Here is a 25,882-nt window from a genome sequence, read left to right on the forward strand (position 1 = left end):
AACCAGGCATGGTGTGCGGGTGAAAGACACCAGCAAGTGGGCTTGCAGCGCAACGGTTGTGCTGCATGGATGAAAGACAACCATGACTTCCACACGTAGGGTGCACGGGCATGAACCATGCATGGTATGCGATGGGAAGATGCACCCAAGAGGGCTTCCAGCGCACTGGTTGTGCTGGATGGCTGTAAGGCAACCATGACTTCCACACTTAGGGTGCACGGACATGAACTAGGCATGGTATGCGGGTGAAGGACACCCGCAAGCAGTCTTGCAGTGCAATGGTTGTGCTGGCTGGATGAATGACAACCTTGACTTCCACATTTAGGGTGCACGGACATGAACTAGGCAAGGTATGCGGGTGAAGGACACCCGCAAGCAGGCTTCCAGCGCACTGGTTGTGATTGCTGGATGAATGACAACCATGACTTCCACACTTAGGGTGCGCGGTCATGAACCAGGTATGGTATGCACGTTAAGGACACCCCCAAGCGGGCTTCCAGCGCAATATTTGGGTTGCCTGGATGAATGACAACTGTGACTTCCACACTGGTTGTGCTGGCTGAATGAATGACAACCACGACTTCCAAATTTAGCGTGCGCAGGCATGAACCAGGCATGTTATGCGATGGGAAGATGCACCCAAGAGGGCTTCCAGCTTACTGGTTGTGCTGGATGGATGAAAGGCAACCATGACTTCCACACTTAGGGTGCACGGACATGAACTAGGCATGGTATACGGGTGAAGGACATCCGCAAGCGGGCGTGGAGAGCAATAGTTGTGGTGGTTGGATGAAAGAGAACTCTGACTTCCACATTTAGGGAGCACGGGCATGAACCAGGCATGGTATGCGGGTGAAGGACACCCGCAAGCTGGCTTGCAGCGCAACAATTGTGCTGCACGGATGAAAGGCAACCATGACGTCCAGACCGGTTGTGGTGGGTGGTTGAATGACAACCATGACTTCCACACTGGTTGTGCTGGCTGGATGAATGACAACCATGACTCCCACACTTAGGGTGCGCGTGCATGAACCAGTCTTGGTATGCGGGTAAAGGACACCTGCAAGCGGGCTTTCAGCGCAAGAGTTGTGCTGTATGGATGAAAGACAACCATGACTTCCAAACTTAGCGTGCGCGGGCATGAACCAGGCATGGTATCCGAATGGAAGACGCACCCAAGAGGGCTTCCAGCTTACTGGTTGTGCTGGATGGATAAAAGGCAACCATTACTTCAACACCAAGGGTGCACGGAAATGAACCAGGCATGGTGTGCGGGTGAAAGACACCAGCAAGTGGGCTTGCAGCGCAACGGTTGTGCTGCATGGATGAAAGGCAACCATGACTTCCAGACTGGTTGTGCTCGGTGGTTGAATGACAACCATGACTTCCAGACTTAGGGTGTGCGGGCATGAACCAGGCATGGTATGCGGGTGATGGACACCCGCAAGCAGACGTGCAGAGCAATGGTTATATTGGCTGGATGAAAGAAAACCGTGACATACACACTTAGGGAGCGTGGGCATGAACTAGGCATGGTATGCGCGTGAAGGAAACCCCAAGCGGGCTTCCAGCGCAATAGTTGGGTTGCCTGGATGAATGACAACCGTGACTTCCGCGCAGGTTGTGCTGGCTGAATGAATGACAACCACGACTTCCAAATTTAGCGTGCGCAGGCATGAACCAGGCATGGTATGCGATGGCAAGATGCACCCAAGAGGGCTTCCAGCTTACTGGTTGTGCTGGATGGATGAAAGGCAACCATGACTTCCACACTTAGGGTGCACGGAGATGAACTCGGCATGGTATGCGGGTGAAGGACATCCGCAAGCGGGCGTGCAGAGCAATAGTTGTGGTGGTTGGATGAAAGAGAACTCTGACTTCCACATTTAGGGAGCACGGGAATGAACCAGGCATGGTATGCGGGTGAAGGACACCCAAGAGGGCTTCCAGCTTACTGGTTGTGCTGGATGGATAAAAGGCAACCATTACTTCAACCCCAAGGGTGCACGGAAATGAACCAGGCATGGTGTGCGGGTGAAAGACACCAGCAAATGGGGTTGCAGCGCAACGGTTGTGCTGCATGGATGAAAGGCAACCATGACTTCCAGACTGGTTGTGCTCGGTGGTTGAATGACAACCGTGACTTCCACACTTAGGGTGTGCGGGCATGAACTAGGCATGGTATGCGGGTGATGGACACCCGCAAGCAGGCGTGCAGCGCAATGGTTATAGTGGCTGGATGAAAGACAACCGTGACATACACAATTAGGGAGCGTAGGCATGAACTAGGCATGGTATGCGCGTGAAGGAAACCCCGAAGCGGGCTTCCAGCGCAACAGTTGGGTTGCCTGGATGAATGACATCCGTGACTTCCGCACTGGTTGTGCTGGCTGAATGAATGACAACCGTGACTTCTGCATTGCTTGTGCTGGCTGAATGAATGACAACCGTGACTTCTGCATTGCTTGTGCTGGCTGGATGAAAGGAAACCACGACTTCCACACTTAGGGTGCGCGGGCATGAACCAGGCATAGTATGCTAGGGGGGCAACGCACCCAACCAGGCTTCCAACGGACTGGTGGTGCTGGCTGCATGAATGACAACCATGACTTCCAAACTTAGCCTGCGCGGGCATGAACCAGGCATGGTATGCGGCTGAAGGACACGGGCATGCGGGATTGCAGCGCAATGGTTGTGCTGGATGGATGAAAGGCCACCATGAATTCCACACTGGTTGTGCTGGATGGATGAATGACAACCATGACTTCCACACTTAGGGTGCACGGGCATGAACCAGGCATGGTATGCGATGGGAAGATGCACCCAAGAGGGCTTCCAGCGTACTGGTTGTGCTGGATGGCTGAAAGGCAACCATGACTTCCACACTTAGGGTGCACGGATATGAACTAGTTATGGTATGCGGATGAAGGACACCCGCAAGAGGGCTTCCAGCGCACTGGTTGTGCTGGCTTGATGAAAGACAACCATGACTTCCATACTTAGGGTGCATGGTCATGAACCAGGCATGGTATGCGTCGGAAGGACACCCGCATGCGGGATTGCAGCGCAATGGTTGTGCTGGATGGATGAAAGGCAACCATGACTTCCACACTTAGGGTGCACGGACATGAACCAGGCATGGTATGCGGGTGAAGGACACCCTCAAGCGGGCTTGCAGTGCAACGGTTGTGCTGAATGGATGAAAGGCAACCATGAATTACACACTGGTTGTGCTGGATGGATGAATGACAACCATGACTTCCACACTTAGGGTGCACGGACATGAACCAGGCATGGTATGCGGGTGAAGGACACCCGCAAGCGGGCTTCCAGCGCACTGGTTGTGCTGGCTGGATGAATGACAACCATGACTTCCATACTTGGGGTGCGCGGTCATGAACCAGGCATGGTATGCGGCTGAAGGACACCCTCAAGCGGGATTGCAGCGTAATGATTGTGCTGGATGGATGAAAGGCCACCATGAATTCCACACTGGTTGTGCTTGCTGGATGAATGACAACCATGAATTCTACACTTAGGGTGCGCGGGCATGAACCAGGCATGGTATGCGGGTGATAGACACCCGCAAGCGGGGTTGTAGAACAATGGTTGAAGTGGCTGCATCAAAGACAACCATGACTTCCGCACTGCTTGTGCTGGCTGGATGAAAGGCAACCATGACTTCCACAGTTAGGGTGTGCGGGCACGAACCAGAAATGGTATGCTGGGGGTGGGGGGGGGGACGCACCCAAGCGGGCTTCCAAAGCAATGGTTGTGCTAGCTGGATGAATGACAACCATGACTTCCAAAACGATCATGCGCAGGCATGAACCAGGCATGGTATGCGATGGGAAGATGCACCCAAGAGGGCTTCCAGTTACTGGTTGTGCTGGATGGATGAAAGGCAACCATGACTTCCACACTTAGGGTGCACGGAGATGAACTAGGCATGGTATGCGGGTGAAGGACATCCGCAAGCGGGCGTGCAGAGCAATAGTTGTGGTGGTTGGATGAAAGAGAACTCTGACTTCCACATTTAGGGAGCACGGGCATGAACCAGGCATGGTATGCGGGTGAAGGACACCCAAGAGGGCTTCCAGCTTACTGGTTGTGCTGGATGGATAAAAGGCAACCATTACTTCAACACCAAGGGTGCACGGAAATGAACCAGGCATGGTGTGCGGGTGAAAGACACCAGCAAGTGGGCTTGCAGCGCAACGGTTGTGCTGCATGGATGAAAGGCAACCATGACTTCCAGACTGGTTGTGCTCGGTGGTTGAATGACAAACATGACTTCCACACTTAGGGTGTGCGGGCATGAACCAGGCATGGTATGCGGGTGATGGACACCCGCAAGCAGGCGTGCAGAGCAATGGTTATAGTGGCTGGATGAAAGACAACCGTGACATACACAATTAGGGAGCGTGGGCATGAACTAGGCATGGTATGCGCGTGAAGGAAACCCCGAAGCGGGCTTCCAGCGCAACAGTTGGGTTGCCTGGATGAATGACAACCGTGACTTCCGCACTGGTTGTGCTTGCTGAATGAATGACAACCATGACTTCTGCATTGCTTGTGCTGGCTGGATGAAAGGAAACCACGACTTCCACACTTAGGGTGCGCGGGCATGAACCAGGCATAGTATGCTAGGGGGGCAACGCACCCAAGCGGGCTTCCAAAGAACTGGTTGTCCTGGCTGCATGAATGACAACCATGACTTCCAAACTTAGCCTGCGCGGGCATTAACCAGGCATAGTATGCTTGGGGGGCAACGCACCCAAGCAGGCTTCCAAAGAACTGGTTGTGCTGGCTGCATGAATGACAACCATGACTTCCACACTTAGGGTGCACGGGCATGAACCAGGCATGGTATGCGATGGGAAGATGCACCCAAGAGGAATTCCAGCGCACTGGTTGTGCTGGATGGCTGAAAGGCAACCATGACTTCCACACTTAGGGTGCACGGACATGAACTAGGCATGGTATGCGGGTGAAGGACACCCGCAAGCAGTCTTGCAGTGCAATGGTTGTGCTGGCTGGATGAATGACAACCATGACTTCCACATTTAGGGTGCACGGACATGAACCAGGCATGGTATGCGGGTGAAGGACACCCGCAAGCAGGCTTGCAGCGCAATGGTTGTGCTGGCTGGCATAATGACAACCGTGACTTCCAGACTGGTTGTGCTGGCTAGATGAATGACAACCATGATTTCCACACTTAAGGTGCACGGGCATGAACCAGGTATGGTATGCGGGTGAAGGACACCCGCAAGCAGTCTTGCAGTGCAATGGTTGTGCTGGCTGGATGAATGACAACCATGACTTCCACACTTAGGGTGCACGGACATGAACTAGGCATGGTATGCGGGTGAAGGACACCCGCAATCAGGCTTCCAGCGCACTGGTTGTGATTGCTGGATGAATGACAACCATCACTTCCACACTTAGGGTGCGCGGTCATGAACCAGGTATGGTATGCGCGTTAAGGACACCCCCAAGCGGGCTTCCAGCGCAATAAATGGGTTGCCTGGATGAATGACAACTGTGACTTCCGCACTGGTTGTGCTGGCTGAATGAATGACAACCACGACTTCCAAATTTAGCGTGCGCAGGCATGAACCAGGCATGGTATGCGATGGGAAGATGCACCCAAGAGGGCTTCCAGCTTACTGGTTGTGCTGGATAGATGAAAGGCAACCATGACTTCCACACTTAGGGTGCACGGACATGAACTAGGCATGGTATACGGGTGAAGGACATCCGCAAGCGGGCGTGCAGAGCAATGGTTGTGCTGCACGGATGAAAGGCAACCATGACTTCCAGACTGGTTGTGCTGGGTGGTTGAATGACAAACATGACTTCCACACTGGTTGTGCTGGCTGGATGAATGACAACCATGACTCCCACACTTAGGGTGCGTGTGCATGAACCAGTCTTGGTATGCGGGTAAAGGACACCTACAAGCGGGCTTTTAGCGCAAGAGTTGTGCTGGATGGATGAATGACAACCATGACTTCCAAATTGATCATGCGCAGGCATGAACCAGGCATGGTATGCGATGGGAAGATGCACCCAAGAGGGCTTCCAGCTTCCTGGTTGTGCTGGATGGATGAAAGGCAACCATGACTTCCACACTTTGGGTGCACGGACATGAACCAGGCATGGTATGCGGGTGAAGGACACCCGCATGCGGGATTGCAGTGCAACGATTGTGCTGCACGGATGAAAGGCAACCATGACTTCCAGACCGGTTGTGGTGGTTGGATGAAAGAGAACTCTGACTTCCACATTTAGGGAGCACGGGCATGAACCAGGCATGGTATGCGGGTGAAGGACACCCGCAAGCTGGCTTGCAGTGCAACGATTGTGCTGCACGGATGAAAGGCAACCATGACTTCCAGACCGGTTGTGGTGGGTGGTTGAATGACAACCATGACTTCCACACTGGTTGTGCTGGCTGGATGAATGACAACCATGACTCCCACACTTAGGGTGCGCGTGCATGAACCAGTCTTGGTATGCGGGTAAAGGACACCTGCAAGCGGGCTTTCAGCGCAAGAGTTGCGCTGGATGGATGAAAGACAACCATGACTTCCAAAATTAGCGTGCGCTGGCATGAACCAGGCATGGTATCCGATGGGAAGACGCACCCAAGAGGGCTTCCAGCTTACTGGTTGTGCTGGATGGATAAAAGCCAGCCATTACTTCAACACTAAGGGTGCACGGAAATGAACCAGGCATGGTGTGCGGGTGAAGGACACCCGCAAGTGGGCTTGCAGCGCAACGGTTGTGCTGCATGGATGAAAGGCAACCATGACTTCCAGATTGGTTGTGCTCGGTGGTTGAATGACAACCATGACTTCCACACTTAGGGTGCACGGACATGAACCAGGCATGGTATGCGGGTGAAGGACACGCGCAAGTGGGCTTGCAGCGCAATGGTTGTGCTGGATGGATGAAAGGCAAACATGACTTTCACACTTAGGGTGCACGGGCATGAACCAGGCATGGTATGCGGGTGAAGGACACCCTCAAGCGGGCTTGCAGCACAACGGTTGTGCTGAATCGATGAAAGGCAACCATGAATTACACACTGGTTGTGCTCGAGTGATGAATGACAACCATGACTTCCACACTTAGGGTGCACGGGCATGAACCAGGCATGGTATGCGGGTGATGGACACCCGCAAGCAGGCGTGCAGATCAATGGTTGTGCTGGCTGGATGAATGACAACCATGACTTCCACACTTAGGGTGCACGGACATGAACCAGGCATGGTATGCGGGTGAAGGACACCCGCAAGCAGGCTTGCAGCGCAATGGTTGTGCTGGCTGGCATAATGACAACGGTGACTTCCACACTGGTTGTGCTGGCTAGATAAATGACAACCATGATTTCCACACTTAGGGTGCACGGGCATGAACCAGGTATGGTATGCGGGTGAAGGACACACGCAAGCAGGCTTCCAGCGCACTGGTTGTGCTGGCTGGATGAATGACAACCATGACTTCCATACTTAGGGTGCGCGGTCCTGAACCAGGCATGGTATGCGGCTGAAGGACACCCGCATGCGGGATTGCAGCGCAATGGTTGTGCTAGATGGATGAAAGGCAACCATGACTTCCACACTTAGCGTGCACGGACATGAACCAGGCATGGTATGCTGGTGAAGGACACCCTCAAGCGGGCTTGCAGCGCAACGGTTGTGCTGCATGGATGAAAGGCAACTATGAATTCCACACTGGTTGTGCTGGATGGATGAACGACATCCATGACTTCCACACTTAGGGTGCATGGACATGAACCAGACATGGTATGCGTGTGAAGGACACCCACAAGTGGGCTTGCAGCGCAACAGTTGTGCTGAATGGATGAAAGGCAACCATGACTTCCAGAATGGTTGTTCTGGCTGGTTGAATGACAACAATGACTTCCACACTTCGGTTGCGCGGGCATGAACCAGGTATGGTATGCGGGTGAAGGACACCCGCAAGCAGGCTTCCAGCGCAAGAGTTGTGCTGGCTGTATGAATGACAACCATGACTTCCAGACTTAGTGTGCGCGGGCATGAACCAGGCATGGTATCCGATGGGAAGACGCACCCAAGAGGGCTTCCAGCTTACTGGTTGTGCTGGATGGATAAAAGGCAGCCATGACTTCAACACCAAGGGTGCACGGACATGAACCAGGCATGGTATGCGGGTGAAGGACACCCGCAAGCGGGCTTGCAGCACAACGGTTGTGCTGCATGGATGAAAGGCAACCATGACTTCCAGACTGGTTGTGCTGGCTGGTTGAATGACAACCATGAATTCTACACTTAGGGTGCGCGGGCATGAACCAGGCATGAAATGCGGGTGATGGACACCCGCAAGCGGGCGTGTTGAACAATGGTTGTAGTGGCTGCATCAAAGACAACCATGACTTCCGCACTGCTTGTTCTGGCTGGATGAAAGGCAACCATGACTTCCACAGTTAGGGTGCGCGGGCACGAACCAGAAATGGTATGCTGGGGGAGGGCGGTGGGGGACGCACCCAAGCGGGCTTCCAAAGCAATGGTTGTGCTAGCTAGATGAATGACAACAATGACTTCCAAATTTAGCGTGCGCAGGCATGAACCAGGCATGGTATCCGATGGGAAGACGCACCCAAGAGGGCTTCCAGCTTACTGGTTGTGCTGGATGGATAAAAGGCCATATACTTCAACACCAAGGGTGCACGGAAATGAACCAGGCATGGTGTGCGGGTGAAGGACACCCGCAAGTGGGCTTGCAGCGCAACGGTTGTGCTGCATGGATGAAAGGCAACCATGACTTCCAGACTGGTTGTGCTCGGTGGTTGAATGACAACCATGACTTCCTCACTTCGGGTGTGCGGGCATGAACCAGGCATGGTATGCAGGGGAAACGCACGCAAGCGGGCTTTCAGCGCACTGGTTGTGCTGAATGGATGAAAGGCAACCAAGACTTCAACAGTTAGGGTGCGTGGGCATGAACAACGCATGATACGCGGAAGAAGGACACCTGCATGCGGGATTGCAGCACGCATGTTGTGGTGGCTGGGTGAATGACAACATGACTTCCACACTTAGGGAGCGCGGGCATGAACCAGTTATGGTATCCGTTTGAAGGACTTCCCCAAGCAGGCTTTAAGCGCAATAGTTTTGTTGCCTGAATGAATGACAACCGTGACCTCCGCATTGCTTGTGCTGGCTGGATGAAAGGCAACCATGAATTCCACACTTAGCATGCGCGGGCATGAACCAGGCATGGTATGCAGGGGGAACGCACCCAAGCGGGCTTCCAGCGCACTGGTTGTGCTGGCTGGATGAATGACTACCATGACTTCCACACTTAGAGCACATGGGCATGAACAACGCATGTGACGCGGAAGAAGAGCACTCGCAAGGGTGCTTGCAGCGCGCAGGTTGTGGTGGCTGGATGAATGACAACCGTGACTACTGCACTGGTTGTGCTTGATGGATGAATGACAACCATACTTCACACTTAGGGAGCGCGGGCATGAAACAGGCTTGGTATCCGTTGAAGGAATTCCCCAAGCAGGTTCCAGCGCAGTTGTGTTGCTTGGATGAATGACAACCGTGACTTCCGCACTGGTTGTGCATGATGACAACAATGTACACTAGAGACATGGGACATGAGCATGTGACGCGGAAAAGAGCACTCGCAAGGGTGCTTGCAGCGCGCAGGTTGTGGTGGCTGGATGAATGACAACCGTGACTTCTGCACTGGTTGTGCTTGATGGATGAATGACAACCATAACTTCCACACTTTGGGAGCGAGGGCATGAACCAGGCTTGGTATCCGTTTGAAGGACTTCCCCAAGCAGGTTTCCAGCGCAATAGTTGTGTTGCTTGGATGAATGACAACCGTGACTTCCGCACTGGTTGTGCTGGCTGGATGAAAGGCAACCATGACATCCAAACTTAGGGTACGCGGGCATGAACCAGGCATGGTATGCGGGTGATGGACACCCGCAAGAGGTCGTGCAGAGCAATGGTTGTGGTGGCTCGATGAAAGACAACCGTGACTTCCACACTTAGGGAGCGCGGGCATGAACCAGGCATGGTATGCGGTTGAAGGACACCCCCAAGCGGGCTTCGAGCACAATAGTTGTGTTGCCTGGATGAATGACAACCGTGACTTCCGCACTGGTTGTGCTCGCTGAATGAATGACAACCGTGACTTCTGCACTGGTTGTGCTGGCTGGATGAAAGGCAACCATGACTTCCAAATTTAGGATGCGTGGGCACGAACCAGGCATGGTACGGTGGAGGGGGGGGGGACGCACCCAAGCGGGCTTCCAAAGCACTGGTTTTGCTGGCTGGATGAATGACAACCATGACTTCCAAACTTAGCGTGCGCGGGCATGAACCAGGCATGGTATGCAATGGGAATACGCACCCAAGAGGGCTTCCATTTTACTGGTTGTGCTGGATGGATGAAAGGCAACCATGACTTCCACACTTGGGGTGCACGGACACCCACAAGCATGACATTTCCTCTGAGGGGGAACGGAGCACCCCTAAAGCGGCTTGCGTGGCTCCAGCGGGTGCTTTAGGGGGGTGCAGTACCAATTTTGTCCACAAGACGGCGACTTGGTGGTGAAATGACATTCACAATGCGGGGGGAAGACTCACCTAAGCGGGCTTGCAGTGCACTAAATGTGCTGGATGGATGAAAGGCTACCATGACCACACTGAGGGTGCACGGACATGAACAACGCATGTTATAAGGGAGAAAGGCACCCGCATGCGTGCCTGCAGTGCAACGGTTGTGCTGGATGGATGAAAGGCAACCATGACTTCCACACTGAGGGGAAACAGACATGAACCATGCATTTTATGCAGGTGAAGGACACCCGCAAGCGGGCGAGCAGCGCAACGGTTGTGCTGGATGGTTGAAAGGCAACCGTGACTTCCGCACTGGTTGTGCTGAATGGATGAATGTCAACCATGACTTCCAAACTTATGGCGCACGGGCATGAACAACGCATGTTATACGGGTGAACGACACCCGCAAGCGGGCTTGCAGCGCAATGGTTGTGTTGGGTGGATGTAAGGCAACCATGACTTCCACACTTAGGGAGCACGGGCTTGAACAACGCATGGTATGCGGCTGAAGGACACCCGAAAACGGGCTTGTAGCACACTGGTTGTGCTGGCTGGATGAACGGCAACCATGACTTCCACACTTAGGGTGCGCGGGCATGAACCAGGCATGGTATGCGGGTGAAGGACACCCGCATGCGGGCTTCCAACCCACTGGTCGCGCGGGCTGGGTGAATGAAATATGTGACTTCCGCACTGGTTGTGCTGGCTGGATGAAAGACAACCGTGACTTCCAGACTGGTTGTTCTGGCTGATTGAATGACAACCATGACTTCCACACTTGGGGTGGGCGGGCATTAACCAGGTATGGTATGCGGGTGAAGGACACCCGCAAGCAGGCTTCCAGCGCACTGGTAGTGCTGGCTGGATGAAAGACAACCGTGACTTCCACACTTGTTGTGCTGGCTGGATGAAAGGCAACCATGACTTCCACACTTAGGGTGCGCGGGCATGAACCAGCCATGGAATGCTGGGGGGGGGAGGAATGCACCCAAGCGGGCTTCCAAAGCACTTCTTGTCCTGGCTGGATGAATGACAACCATGACTTCCGAACCTAATGTGCGCAGGCATGAACCAGGCTTGGTATGCGATGGGAAGACGCACCCAAGAGGGTTTCCAGTTTACTGGTTGTGCTGGATGGATGAAAGGGAACCATGACTTCCACAATTAGGGTGTACGGACATGAACCAGGCATGGTATGCGGGTGAAGGACACCCGAAAGCGGGCTTGCAGCGCAACGTTTGTGCTGCATGGATGAAAGGCAACCATGACTTCCAGACTGGTTGTGGTGGCTGGTGTAATGACAACCCTGACTTCCACACTTGGGGTGCGCGGGCATCAACCAGGCATGGTATGCGGGTGAAGGACATCCGAAAGCAGGCTTGCAGCGCAATTGTTGTAATGGATGGATGAAAGGCCACCATGACTTCCACACTGGCTGTGCTGGCTGGATTAATGACAACCATGAATTCCACACTTAGGGTGCGCGGGCATGAACCAGGCATGGTATGCGCTGGGAAGACGCACCCACGAGGGCTTCCAGCGCACTTGTTGTGATGGATTGATGAAAGGCAACCATGACTACAATACTGGTTGTGCTGGCTGGATGAATGACAACAATGACTTCCACACTTGGGGTTCGCGGGCATGAACCAGGCATGGTTTGCGGGTGGAGGACATCCGCAAGCGGCCTTCCAGCCTAATGGTTGTGCTAGCTGGATGACTGACAACCGTGAATTCCACACTGGTTGTGCTGGATGGATGAATGACAGCCGTGACTTTCGCACTGGTTGTGCTGGACAGATGAATCGCCGGTCTTTGACCGCGCCCAGTGCTGGGACGAAGGTGAGTCCCTTGCTGAGGACCTCCAGCTGAGGCTCTGTCAGCTCGAACTTGTCAGCAAAGACCACGACCTCCTGCACTGTCACTGGGGGCCGCTGTTCGCGTGGTGGACAACTAGCATAGCGCCGGAAGTCGACCAGCAGCACTGGCTGATTAGGTTTTTTGAATTGAGCAGTGGTATTGCCAGCCCCGAAGCGTCGCTTTTTCACCTCAGGCGCGAGTGTAGACAAACGCCACAGTAGGTCCTAGTCGGGGCAAGGAAATCACAGCATCCCGTAGGAAGCACTCCTATGACATATACAATATTTTAAACAATGTACAAATGATGTTTAAGACCCTGGCTGTCTAAATAACTCCTGTGTTGTCGTTTTGCCGCGCAAACACGTATTCGACCCCCGAGAGAAAACCTATCCAATAACTATTAGGGCCATCGCCCTCTGTTAAAAAAATGAAATCTTATTCACTATATTTCCTGTAACTATTTTCATTGATTGCAACTCGGTCCTCATTGTTTAACACAGACATGTCCAAAGTCCGGCCCCCGGGCCAATTGCGGCCCGTGGACAAATTTTTACCGGCCCGCGGCCTCTATCATGAAATCAATAATATGCGGCCCGCCAGCACTGTTGACCACAGTATAAAATACATGTGTACAAAAAGCTATTTTTCATATTTTTCATTTCACCAGAAGATGGCAGTAGCCCTGTGGCCGCACTCTGGCCGCCGTGACCCTTGACCTTGCGTGATCGTTTCAGCCCAGCCCATTTCTAACATGGCGTCTGTAAACAAAAAAAGGAAAGTTGACCGTGAGGGCCGCCGCTTCCAGGACAAGTGGAAATTTGAGTATTTTTTCACTGAAATACGAAACAACTGTGTCTGCCTAATTTGCCAAGAGACTGCGGCTGTTTTCAAGGAATTCAACATCGAGAGGCACTACCAGACGAAACATGCTAGCTACGACAAGCTAACTGGGAACAAACGCGGTGAAAAAGTGAAGCAACTGGAAGCTGTTTAAACGGCACAGCAAAGCTTTTTCACAAGAGTCCGTGAGTCAAATGAAAATGCCACAAAGGCAAGCTACGAAGTGGCAACGCTGATTGCAAAGCACTGCAAACCTTTCACTGAGGGTGAATTTATTAAAGACTGTGTAATGAAAATGGTTGAGAAAATTTGTCCCGCGAAGAAGCAAGAGTTTGCCAATATTTGCCTGGCTCGTAATACTGTGGTACGGAGAATTGAAGACGTTTCATTAGATATTAAGAGACAGTTAGAGGCAAAAGGAACTGAGTTTGACTTTTTCTCGTTAGCGTGCGATGAAAGCACGGATGCGTCCGACACCGCTCAGTTACTGATCTTTTTAAGAGGAGTGGACAATGACATGAACGTGAGTGAAGAGCTTCTGGACCTCCAGAGTCTGAAGGGCCAAACAAGAGGAATGGATTTATTTGTTTCTGTTTGTTCCACCGTAGATGACATGAAACTACAGTGGAATAAAGTCACCGGGATTATTACGGACGGCGCACCTGCCATGGCTGGCGAGCGGAGTGGATTATCAAGCCTTGTCTGTAACAAAGTCAGCGAAGAAGGAGGCAGCGCTATTAAACTCCACTGTATTATTCATCAAGAAGTTCTCTGTGCCAAATATATGAAATATGATAATGTTATGAAACCGGTGATAAAGACTATTAATTATATTCGCTCCAAAGCGCTGTGCCACCGCCAGTTTCAACAGTTTCTTCTCGACATCCAGGCTGAATACGGAGATGTTTTGTATCACACCGACGTAAGGTGGCTCAGTCGGGGGTCTGCGTTGCAGCGCTTCTTCTCTCTCAGGGAGGAAATTGGACAATTCTTGACTAAAAAGGGACAACCCATGCCACAATTAAATGATCCTGTTTGGCTGGCTGATTTGGGATTTTTAGTTGACATAACGCGACATCTGAATGCGCTGAACACAAGCCTTCAAGGGCAAAATGCAGTGGTAAGCCAACTGTATTCACACATCAAAGCCTTTCGGACCAAGCTGCTACTTTTCCAAAGACACCTGTCACAGGCGCAGCCCAATACCGCACATTTCCCGTCGCTGCAGGAAATTGTGACGAGTTTCCCACAGATCAATATCAGTGCGCAAATGACAAAGTATGCAGCAGACATCTCATCTCTGGTTGAGGAGTTTCAGCAGCGCTTTCGGGACTTTGCAGCTATTGAAAAGGAGATCACGCTTTTTTCCTCTCCTTTCTCCGTGGACCCTGATGACGCTCCAGACCACCTGCAACTGGAGCTCATTGAGCTGCAGTGTGACGCCGAGCATCGCAGTCGGCACCAACAGCTCCCTCTTGTCAACTTCTACCGCCAGCTGGATGAAGGCAGGTTCCAAGCAATTCGGACATTTGCTAAGAAAATGCTGAGCTTGTTTGGCTCCACATACATGTGCGAGAAGACATTCTCCGTTATGAACATTAACAAGAGCCGCATGAGGACGAGACTGAGTGACTCTCACCTGCTTGACTTCTTGCGCATCAAAACCACTGCTCTTGAGCCAGACATGGACTACATAACTAACCCTTCCCAGTATCACCCTTCACATTAGTGCAGGCAAGACCTTTGTTAAGTCCTCTGAGTTGAATAAATTCTTAAATCTCAGTTAATTAATTTTTTTGTGATGGTCAAAATCACAGTTTGAATATGCAGTGATCATTGTTTTGTTTTCAGCACTTTTCCTACAGTGAGCATATAATAGTGAATAATATGTAATGTTTCACATGAACTTAGATATCCTTTATAGTTTTCTTAATTTTTTGTGGTTTGTGATTTCGGTAAAAACCTAAATGTAAAAAAAAATGTAAAAGTAAAAGTATGCCATTTGTAATTAAATTAAAAAAAATCCCAAAAAGTTAATTTGTATTTAATGTTAATGGTTCAAAGAATGTCAGGCTAAATAGTCGGCCCCCACACATTTTCACCTTACCAAATCTGGCCCTCTTTGCAAAAAGTTTGGACACCCCTGGTTTAACACATCACATGGTTCTATACATAACATATCGGGTGTCATTGTCCCTGTCAATATATCATTACGGTCCCCGGAAAAGGAAACTTATCCCCTATATATAACTCCTAATAGTGTAATACTACCCCTAATCAAGTACCTCGTTAATGTAATTCCAGTGTCATTAAAAAATGTACACTCGTGTCTCAACATACTTATATAAACTCACGCTCGCAGAAATGTAAATTCCCCTACATGCATACTGGCTCGGGGAGATTTTGGGTGAGGTTGTAGGGTTGTTTGTGTAGTTTTCCTTATGTTTAGGGTAGGAATGGGTTTGGGGTTAGGTTAGTAGAAGGTGTGCGGTGGTGCGTATTAACTTGGTTCAGGTTCGTGGTAGGGTTTTGAGGGCCTCCAGTGCTTGGGGCGTCTCCTCCTTTTCACCGAGTGACTTGTGTTTAGGGCCTACGGCCCTGTCCGTCTCCCGCCTGGCTTGTCCCGGCCCCGATTAGCGGGCCGTCCACCTGTGCGAGTTCAGACCCCACGGTTCTATCGTCCCCAGTCCCCGATCCACTTTTTTTAAAGTTCAATTTTCTCCGTACGTCGGTCCACGTCATGTTCTTTTGCAGTCCCGTAAACGTTAGTAGGTCCCACGCATGTATCATGAAGTGTTTGGGTTGTGTGTGTTGAGTACCTGTACAAAGTGTTCGAATTGGTCCCGGCTCCTCGTCCAGAGTCCCCGAATGTCATCTAGGTACCTGAGGTAGCCCGAAGGTCTGCCGAGGCACTTGGTCAGTACAGTCTCCTATCTGTAAGGAATTGTTCGTTAAATATGACATCGTTTTTATTCCAAATTCATCACGAGGAGTTTCAATAACTCCGGTTGCCTTCGGAAGATCCCCCTCACGCACTGGAGGCCCTCGTCGATGGGGATATCGGTGTGTAAATTGTCCACATACCGGCTAAAGAAGAACACATTGTTATCAAGGGTTAGGGTTAGTTTGTAGTTGTTTGTAACTTTTTTTTACAGCCAAAAACAGCGTTTTAGAGCATGATGGCACATTTTCCTCAAACTGGCTATAAAATCAAATAGGATGCTTTTATTCCCAATTTTATGCATGTTTTCTATAGAACTCTCCACCATACAACATTACAGGACTTTGGAACCAACAGAAAAGCTTTAGTTTTGGAAATATTCATGTTTGTAACTTTTTTTCCAGTCAAAAACATCATTTCAGAGCAAGATGCGCAGATTTTCCTCAACTTAGCAATAATATCAAAAAGGGTGCTTTTCTATCCAGTTTTATGCATGTTTTCTATTGAACTCTCAACCACACAACATTACAAGCCTTTGGAACCAACCGGAAAGCTTTAGTTTTGGAAATATTCATGTTTGTAACTTTTTTACAGCCAAAAATAGCCTTTCAGAGCAATATGCGCAAATTTTCCTCAACTTGGCAATCAAATCAAATAGGAATTTTTATCTAATTTTATGCATGTTTTCTATAGAGCTCTCCACCACACAACATTATAACCCTTTGGAACCAACCGGAAAGATTTAGTTTTGGAAATATTCATGTTTGTATCTTTTATTCAGCTAAAAACTTCCTTTCAAGGCAAGATGCGTACATTTTCCTCAATTTGGCTATAATATCAAATAGGATGCTTTTCTTGCCCATTTTATGCATGTTTTTTTGTAGAACTCTTCACCACTTAACATTACAAGCCTTCTTTGGAACCAACCGGAAAGCTTTAGTTTTGGAAATATTCATGTTTGTAACTTTTTTTCCATTGGAAAAACAGATTTTCAGAGCAAGATGTGCACATTTTCCTCCATTTTGCTATAATATCAAATTGGATGCTTTTCTTGCCCATTTGCTTTATGTTTTCTGTAGAACTCCCCACCAGACAACATAACAAGCCTTTGGAACCAACCAGAAGCTTTAGTTTTGGAAATATTCATGTTTGTAAGTTTTTTACAACAAAAAACAGCCTTTCAAAGCAAGATGTACACATTTTCTCAATTGACCCCTCCGTAGAAATTGCGTCATCCGCGTCACTAACCAATCAGAAGCTTTAGTTTTGGAAATGTTCATGTTTGTAACTTTTTTTCCATTGAAAAACAGATTTTCAGAGCAAGATGTGCACATTTTCCTCCATTTGGCTATAATATCAAATTGGATGCTTTTCTTGCCCATTTGCTTTATGTTTTCTGTAGAACTCCCCACCAGACAACATTACAACCCTTTGGAACCAACCAGAAGCTTTAGTTTTGGAAATATTCATGTTTGTAAGTTTTTTACAACAAAAAACAGCCTTTCAAAGCAAGATGTACACATTTTCTCAATTGACCCCTCCGTAGAAACTGCGTCATCCGCGTCACTAACCAATCAGAAGCTTTAGTTTTGGAAATATTCATGTTTGTAACTTTTTTACAACAAAAAACAGCCTTTCAAAGCAAGATGTACACATTTTCTCAATTGACCCCTCCGTAGAAATTGCATCATCCGCGTCACTAACCAATCAGAGGCCAGAGATCTGCATAAACCACGCCCCTTTTTGTCGTCCGCCGTTACCTCAGACAACGTTGCATGGTCCAGTATAGCTTTTGTTCGCGTTTTATCGCGTTTTTGGGTACTTTAACAATAGATATGGTTAAGAGGCGTAGTCACAGACTTTGTAATAGTGACGACAGGTATTCTGAAAGGATAGTTGGTGGGGTTCAATTCGTACCTCTACTGACCTGGGATGAAGTCTGGGACCAGTAGGTGGAATTGCTGGCATTGTCGGACTCGTCATTGCTGCTGGGTGCCGACTTCTCTTCCTGGCGGGGCGTCTGAGGAGTTCCAGCTTCACCACACTTGTTGATCTGTCATTGGTTGTGCATGTAGGGTCACTATCTTCACATACCAGGTGTTGGCGTCCATTGGAGACGTGGGATTGTCCTTGGTCCATGATGATTCATTTCCATAGATCCAGTGACCGAACACGTACAGTCCCAGACTGGCCAGTGAGGAGGAGCCATGCTCGGATCAGCAAAAAGACCAGCAGTCCCAACAGTGGCGCTCCTTTACCTAACATGCTCAAGCGAGGATCAGTTGAATTCTTCACCGGTTTGAGACCAGGACAGCCGATTACTACCCCACCCTTTGTAGCTGGACTTCCACCGCTACTCGTCATTGGATGAAAAGGGTGCCACAGGCTTGCAGTGGGACAGGTGTATCCACACGGGATTTTCCGCTATCTTTATCACCGTGGGAGTGGTCAGCAGACCTTGTAGGGACCTTCCCAGCGAGGTGAGGACCAACACTTCCTCTTGATGACTTTTCTCAGGACCCAATCACCAATGGACACCAACGGCACATGTGAAAAGGGTACAGTTGGCGACAGATCATTTGCTTCTTTCACATTTTTATTTTGCAGCATCTCTTTCCTCCAATCAGCTAAAGTATTTTCTTCTTCTGACTGCTCTACCATGGGCAGTCTAAATGTTCAACCAGATACTGTTTCAAATGGGAGAAATCCTTTAACTGTTGGGGTTATTTTCCTATACAGTTTTACTAAACGTAAACATTCTCTCCAAGCTCTCCCTGTACGTTCTATAGTTTTCTTTAATCGAGACTTCACTGTACCATTGCTTCGTTCCACTAGTCCTGCACAATGATTTTTAAAGTTATGTCTAGATTTTCAGCTATTTTACTGATTTTATTCATTAACAAAATGTGGCCCGTTGTTGCTGTGCAATTTTTCTGGGATGCCATGAGAAGGAATAATATATTTACACAAGAACTTTGCCAAAGTTGTAGCATCAACACTTGTACACGGAAAAATCTCCTCCTATTTAGCTAAAGGGCAGATCAATGCTAAACAATATTTGTAATGCTGGACTTTGTTTAACTTCTAGGGATTTGCGAGTTTGGACCCTACGCGTGTTCATGAGTCGAGGAATATATGACCAATGATTAGAAAAACTTAACAACAAATGGATTTATTACAAAGGAATGTGCAGTACAGATGTCCGGGTCTTATCTAGGTATCTGCCACACACGAGACGTTTGTCTTCTGGCAGTATAGCTAAAGAAGAAGACAAAAGCTGCCCGGTAACACAAGGTTTTTATATGTATGGGTCCATGGTAAAAGTGGCTGCCCCCCCGCAGTCTGGTCCTGGGCCGGGATGGTAACTTTCCGCTCCTTATCGGGTGTCGTTCGTCTCCCAGGCAACGCCTGGGAGAGGAGGATGGCGCCAGATGGTTGTCTGCATACAAATATCAAGGACAACCACCAGCAACACATCCTTGTCAGATTAGCAAATGGGCAACACTTTATCCGTTGGTTAAATGTATAAGGTCATATTTAAGCAAATAATGAAAGTGCAATAAAAGAAAATAGTCTTCAAACGCAATAAAAATGAATGTGTAAAAACTGGAAAGGATGACTAGCTTGGGGAAACTGCCCTCTGTTTGGTCTGCAGTTACCTTTGAGTGTTGTGTTTGCAACAAATAAGACATGACCTACAAAATTTTTTGGAGTAAGAATTGAATCCAAAGGGTGATATAATGTCTTTGTATAATAGCTACCATCCCTCCTGTTGACACATGGCAAGGCCCATGACTCAAAAATTGCCACTGTTTTAAACTGATTTTTTTGGTAATACAGGTTTTCCACTTATTATGTATATCAGTGGTCTCAAAACTCACTTCACTTCAGGGCCGCTGGAGGTACATTCAGGCTGAGGCTGGGATGCAGCCTCAGCACACATGCACACAATTTAAAAGAGAAAATTTAAAAACGTCTTTTTTTTTTTTTAAGCGCAAAATAAGATAAGTAAGGAAGCTGGTGTAAACAGGTTGTGTGCAAAACTACTAAGAAAACTCTCCATGCCAAAGCCACTGAAACTTTCACTCAATGAAAAATGTTTCTCTGCTTGCATCAGGCCTAGTCACTGTCACACCCCGGAGAGCCACAAACGCACTGTGACTGGTAGGTTTGCCAGCTCCACACACAACACCGTAATGTGCCATTCATATAAAACTTCGGGGCCGCACTATCATTTAACATTTATACTAGGGTGGGGCCCGCAAAATATCATCTTGGGGGCCCAAATGGCCCGCGGTCTGCTACTGTGTCTTCTAATTCAGTTTTTTCTGTAAGCCATAACTGAGTTTCCCTTTGAGGAGCACATTTTGGATGTAATTTAGAACTGTTAAATCAAAAGGAGAGTTGGGGGCTTGTGATTGTGTCAATATGTGTGTGCCATATTTTCCTGTTGCTGCCTGCCTCCTTGGTGGTTTCATCAGACAGCATTTTTTTCTTTTTCAATTTTTCCCAGGTTTTTTTTCTTACAGCTCTCTTTCTGCCTCTCACTTTCTTTAGCCTGTTCTAACCTGTTGTAGCTGTAGTTTCTTCATCTGTTTTTTATATAACTTGGATTTATTTTATCATGCATTTGTTTATATTATCCTTGCCTGAATCATTCTCCTTCCGAGCAGCTGTGTGACCCGAAGTATAACCCAGCGACGCCCTGAGGAGTTATGCCCCCCCTGCTGAGCAGATATTCCTCAACGCCATTGTTATAAATGTCTCTTTAGTATTCACCTCTGTGTTGGCATTCACCATTATGTCTCCTTCGTATTCGTCTTTGTACTGGCATTCACCATTGTTATGTTTTTCTGAGTATTTGTCTTTGTCATCTGTTCCTCCATTTTTTTTTTTTTTTGATCTTGTGACCCTTTGTTTTGAGAAACTAATAAAAACGGGGACACTGGTAAGACTGACTCAGAGTGGGTGTTGGCGTTGCAGCCGGTCAGTCAAACCAGTTTCTCCTCTAGAGCCAAATTGAAGACCTCTCTTGTCCCTTCATTTGTATCATTCATCCAGCGGTTAGGTTTAAACCTAACAATAACCATTGCTTGCATTACTCCATCTGTTTCTCCTGCCTTTCTCTTTCTTGCCTATGCTAACCAAGCTCTTGCCATCCTAAGATGTAAGTCTTTCTTAATCTTGGTTTTTCCTTTCTTCCCTGCAACACTTTGCATCAATTTCTCTACGAACCTGCTGCATCCTTCAACTGTTAACTTGGCATTCAAGCCAAGTTATTTTTCTTTTTCCTTTTTTAAGAAGCATCTGCTGCCCAGTAAACATTGTTCCATAACGTTTAGATCCCTTCTAGAGCAGACTTACTGTTCCCGCTCTCCATTATGCTTTTCTACATTTGTCCCGTACAGAATACTTTTCCTTTTTGGGACTTAAGTCTTAATCCACTACCTTGTGTACTTCACCGGAACACAAATTTCTGTTCGCATCATTAGTTTTCCATCCATGACCTATGATTCCACAAGTGCTTAATGGCATTCACACGCGCATTCTCTCACTCACACATTTATGGATCCTTATAAAGACCCTCTTTAAATGTGGAATAACCTTAAAACATCCTTCTGGCAGAGTAGCCTTAAACCTCCTTCTGGCGGAGTAGCTTTAAAAACCTCTTTCTGGCGGATTAGCCTTGAAACTTCCTTCTGGCAGAGTAGCCTTAAACCTCCTTCTGGCGAAGTAGGGTTACTTACCACTTCAAGCGTTGTCAGGACGTCAGTTGTTCGTGATCCCGTCAACCTTCATCCAGCGAGCGGAGATTGGACCCTGGTACTAGCCTGCCCATGAATTCATGTCCCACCAGGGCTTTTCTTCAGGAACAGCTAATTGCTCCAGGCTGTCAACAGACTTCGGTGTGTCCTCTCCCTCCTCGATGGGCGATGGTGTGTTGGGATCCGGCTCGAAGGACCAAAATGTCAGGTTTAAAAAGCCTGACTCTCTATTAAAAAAGGCGAACAGACAAGGCTTCAAGTTTTATTTGCTGCAAGGGGTGCGACAGGGCCTCTCCCTGCTTCCATCGAACTCCAACTCGTGTCCTCTTGCAGCTTCATTTTATTCACATAAATGACATAAGTATGTGTGTGTCTGTTTTCAAGACAATGAGTTCAAAGGTACAAGCTAAATGGTGATGTGTAACCAACTACAGCGTGTTATATAAGGTATCTGCGCTAAATGGAATGACATCCATTGTAGAACTCCATCACACTAGCAAAGCAGAATGTTGCAGAGCACTGCAAAATTTCCACTTCAGGAAGGTGCTCAAAAGACGGCAGAAACAGTTTACATTAGATTCTTTCTTTGTTAAAAGGGGGCGTGTCACGCCCACCGAAGACATTTGAAACAGTTGTTTTGCATTGCTTTATTCTTTTGTTGCATTACCCCTGCCTCTACTTGCAAGTTAATTTGTTTGGACGTTACGTACTTTCTGTGCAAATTAAAAACAATTTGTCTGTCCCCCCCTCCCCCTCATTATTGCTTGTTCAAAGTTATTCTGCACTTGTTACTAAAAAAAAAAGGTTTACAAGGCTGGGGGAGTGAGTCACTACAGATATGCCAATGCACTGCCAGCCAAGCCTGCACTACTGCTAAAGCATACATTTCAAGCAAAAAATAAATACATTTCATAAATGATTTAATTATATAAAGTATTTAAACTATACATGTAATTCTACTATGCAGTTTATTTTCAGGAAAAGCTAAAAAATGTGTCAAAATACTTTTTTTTTTTGGCTTGGAACGCATTATGTCATTTTCCATTCATTGTAATGGGAAAACACGCTTCGGTTTTCGAATACTTCTGGAACGGATTGTGTTTGAGTACCAAGGCACCACTGTACATGCACTCCTGTATAGGTGACGCTAAAGCCATGTATTTTGCTTCACAGGTAGTGCCAAAGTAGGTTGTGTTCTGCTCTTCTACAAAATCAAAGAGCTTCTCGGACTCAAACTGACACAGTAACCTGTAGTGCAATGTCGGTCTGCAGCTTCATATAGCCGGTCTGGATCAATATTGACTGTCAGGCCTTGGGCAGCTGTGCTGTCCCTTTTGAAACACAGTGCACGGTTTTTGTACCCTTAAGATACCTAAAAACATGCGTCACAGTGTTCCAGTGCTCTTCACTTGGTTTTGCAAGATGCTGAGAAAGTCTACTGACCACGAAAATAAAGTCTGGTCTCGTGCATGTGGCCAAATAGATCAAACTTCAGACAGGCTCTCTCTACATCCTTGGCTCCTCCAATCTTTTAGCATCAACATTGTATTGGAGTTTGGACTTACAGGGCGTCTCTCAAGGTCGACAATCTTCCATACCAAATCTGTTGAGAAATTTGATGACATATACAGTGAAGAAAAAAGTATTTGAATACCCTGCTATATTGCAAGTTCTCCCACTTAGAAATCATGGAGGGGTCTGAAATTTTCATCGTAGGTGCATGTCCACTGTGAGAGAGATGATCTAAAAAGAAAAATGAAGAAATCTCAATTTATGATTTTTTTTAACAAGTTATTTGTGTGATAGAGCTGCAAATAAGTATTTGAACACCTGTCTATCAGCTAGAATTATGACCCTCAAAGACCTGTTAGTCTGCCTTTAAAAGTACACCTACACTCCATGTGTTATCCTGAATCAGATGCACCTGTGTGAGGTCGTTAGCTGCATAAAGACACCTGTCCACCCCATACAATCAGCAGGACTCAAATTTGTAACATGGCCAAGACCAAAGAGCTGTCCAAAGACATCAGAGACAAAATTGTACAACTCCACACGGCTGGAAAGGGCTACGTAGAAATTGCCAAGCAATTAAAAATGACTGTCAGTCTCAATCGGAGTGGAGCCCCATGCAAAATATCTCCTTGTGGGGTCTCAGTGATCCTTAGAAAGGTGACGAATCAGCCCAGGACTACATGACAGGACTTGGTCAATAACCTGAAAAGAGCTCGGACAACCGTTTCCAAGGTTGGTAATACACTAAGACGTCAAGTTTTGAAATCATGCATGGCATGGAAGGTTCCCCTGCTTAAAGCAGCACATGTCAAGGCCCATCTAACCTCACCACTAACTATTTGGATGATACAGACGTGTCATGGGAGGTTTTGTGATCAGATGAGACAAAAATTAAACTTTTTGGTCATAATTCCACTAACTGTGTTTGGAGAAAGACGAATGAAGCATGGGGGTGGTAGCATCATGCTTTGGGGGTGTTTTTCTGCACATGGGACAGGACGACTGCACTATATCAAGATGACCGCAGCCATATATTGTGAGATATATTTTGAGACCTCAGTCAGAGCATTGAAGATGGGTCGGGGCTGGGTCTTCTTTCAACATGACAATGACCCGAACCACACAGCGAGGAAAATCAAGGAGTGGCTCTGTAAGAAGCATATCAAGGTTCTGGCATGGCCTAGCCAGTCTCCAGACCTAAACCCAAAAGAAAATCTTTGGAGGGAGCTGAAACTCTGTTTCTCCACAACAGCCCAGAAACCTGTCTGATCTGGAGAAGATCTGTGTGGAGGAGTGGCCCAAAATCCCTCCTGCAATGTGTGCAAACCTGGTGAACAACTACAGCAAAGGTTTGACCTCTGCAAAACAAAGGCTACTGGACCAAATATTAACATCGGTTTTCTCAGGTGTTCAAATATTGATTTGCAGCTGCATCCCACAAATAAATTGTTAAAAAAAATTATACATTGTGATTTCTGGATTTTTCTCTTTGGATTATCTCTCTCAAAGTGGACATGAACCTAAGATAAAAAATTTCAGACCCCTCCATGATTTCCAAGTGGGAGAACTGGCAATGTAGCATGGTGTTCAAATACTTATTTTCATCACTGTATATCTGCCCATTTCATAAAGCGTTCGCCACGCCCTCTCAGCCGTCCCGTTCTAATGGGGGGAATAAAGTTTTGTGCCTAATCCCATTTTTAGTTAACAGAGCTTTAAATTCCCTGTTAGTGTATTCACGCCCATTGTCTGAGCGAATACATCTTTTTTGCCCATACGGTGCTGAGTCTGCCAAGAATCTCTCTGTTGCTTGTATTACATCACTTTGGGATTTTATGAAGTATACAATGACTGCACCCGAATAATCGTCTGTGAAAGATGTAGCATATCTGTGCCCCTTTAAGGTTGCGGTTCTCATAGGACCAGCTAAGGCAGTGTGAACCAATTGTAATGGTGCAGTGGCTTTTCTGTAAGGCTCCCTATTCCTTGTTTGTACAAATTTCCCTTTTGTGCATATTTCACATAGCTCTGCTGGCATGACTGTACTGCCTTTTATCTCTATACCCTTTACCACACTGTAATTTTCGTACATTCTCATAATTGTAATGACCAAGGATTTCATGCCACGTTTGCATGTCATGACACAGATTACCCTTTTTCCTGCATACCGATTCAGCGTGTCTTGCTTCTGCAGTGTCCGTACCAGACCTTTTGGTTGCACTTGTTTCTGATATGTCCTTTTTGTCCACACTTGTAACATATCAGACTGGCTTCCCCAACCTTCTTGTGTTTTTTGGTGTCTTCTCTGCTTTGTATCGAGTATTTTC

Source organism: Syngnathoides biaculeatus, chromosome 17 (genome assembly GCF_019802595.1).
Source record: "Syngnathoides biaculeatus isolate LvHL_M chromosome 17, ASM1980259v1, whole genome shotgun sequence".
Lineage (NCBI taxonomy): Eukaryota > Metazoa > Chordata > Actinopteri > Syngnathiformes > Syngnathidae > Syngnathoides > Syngnathoides biaculeatus.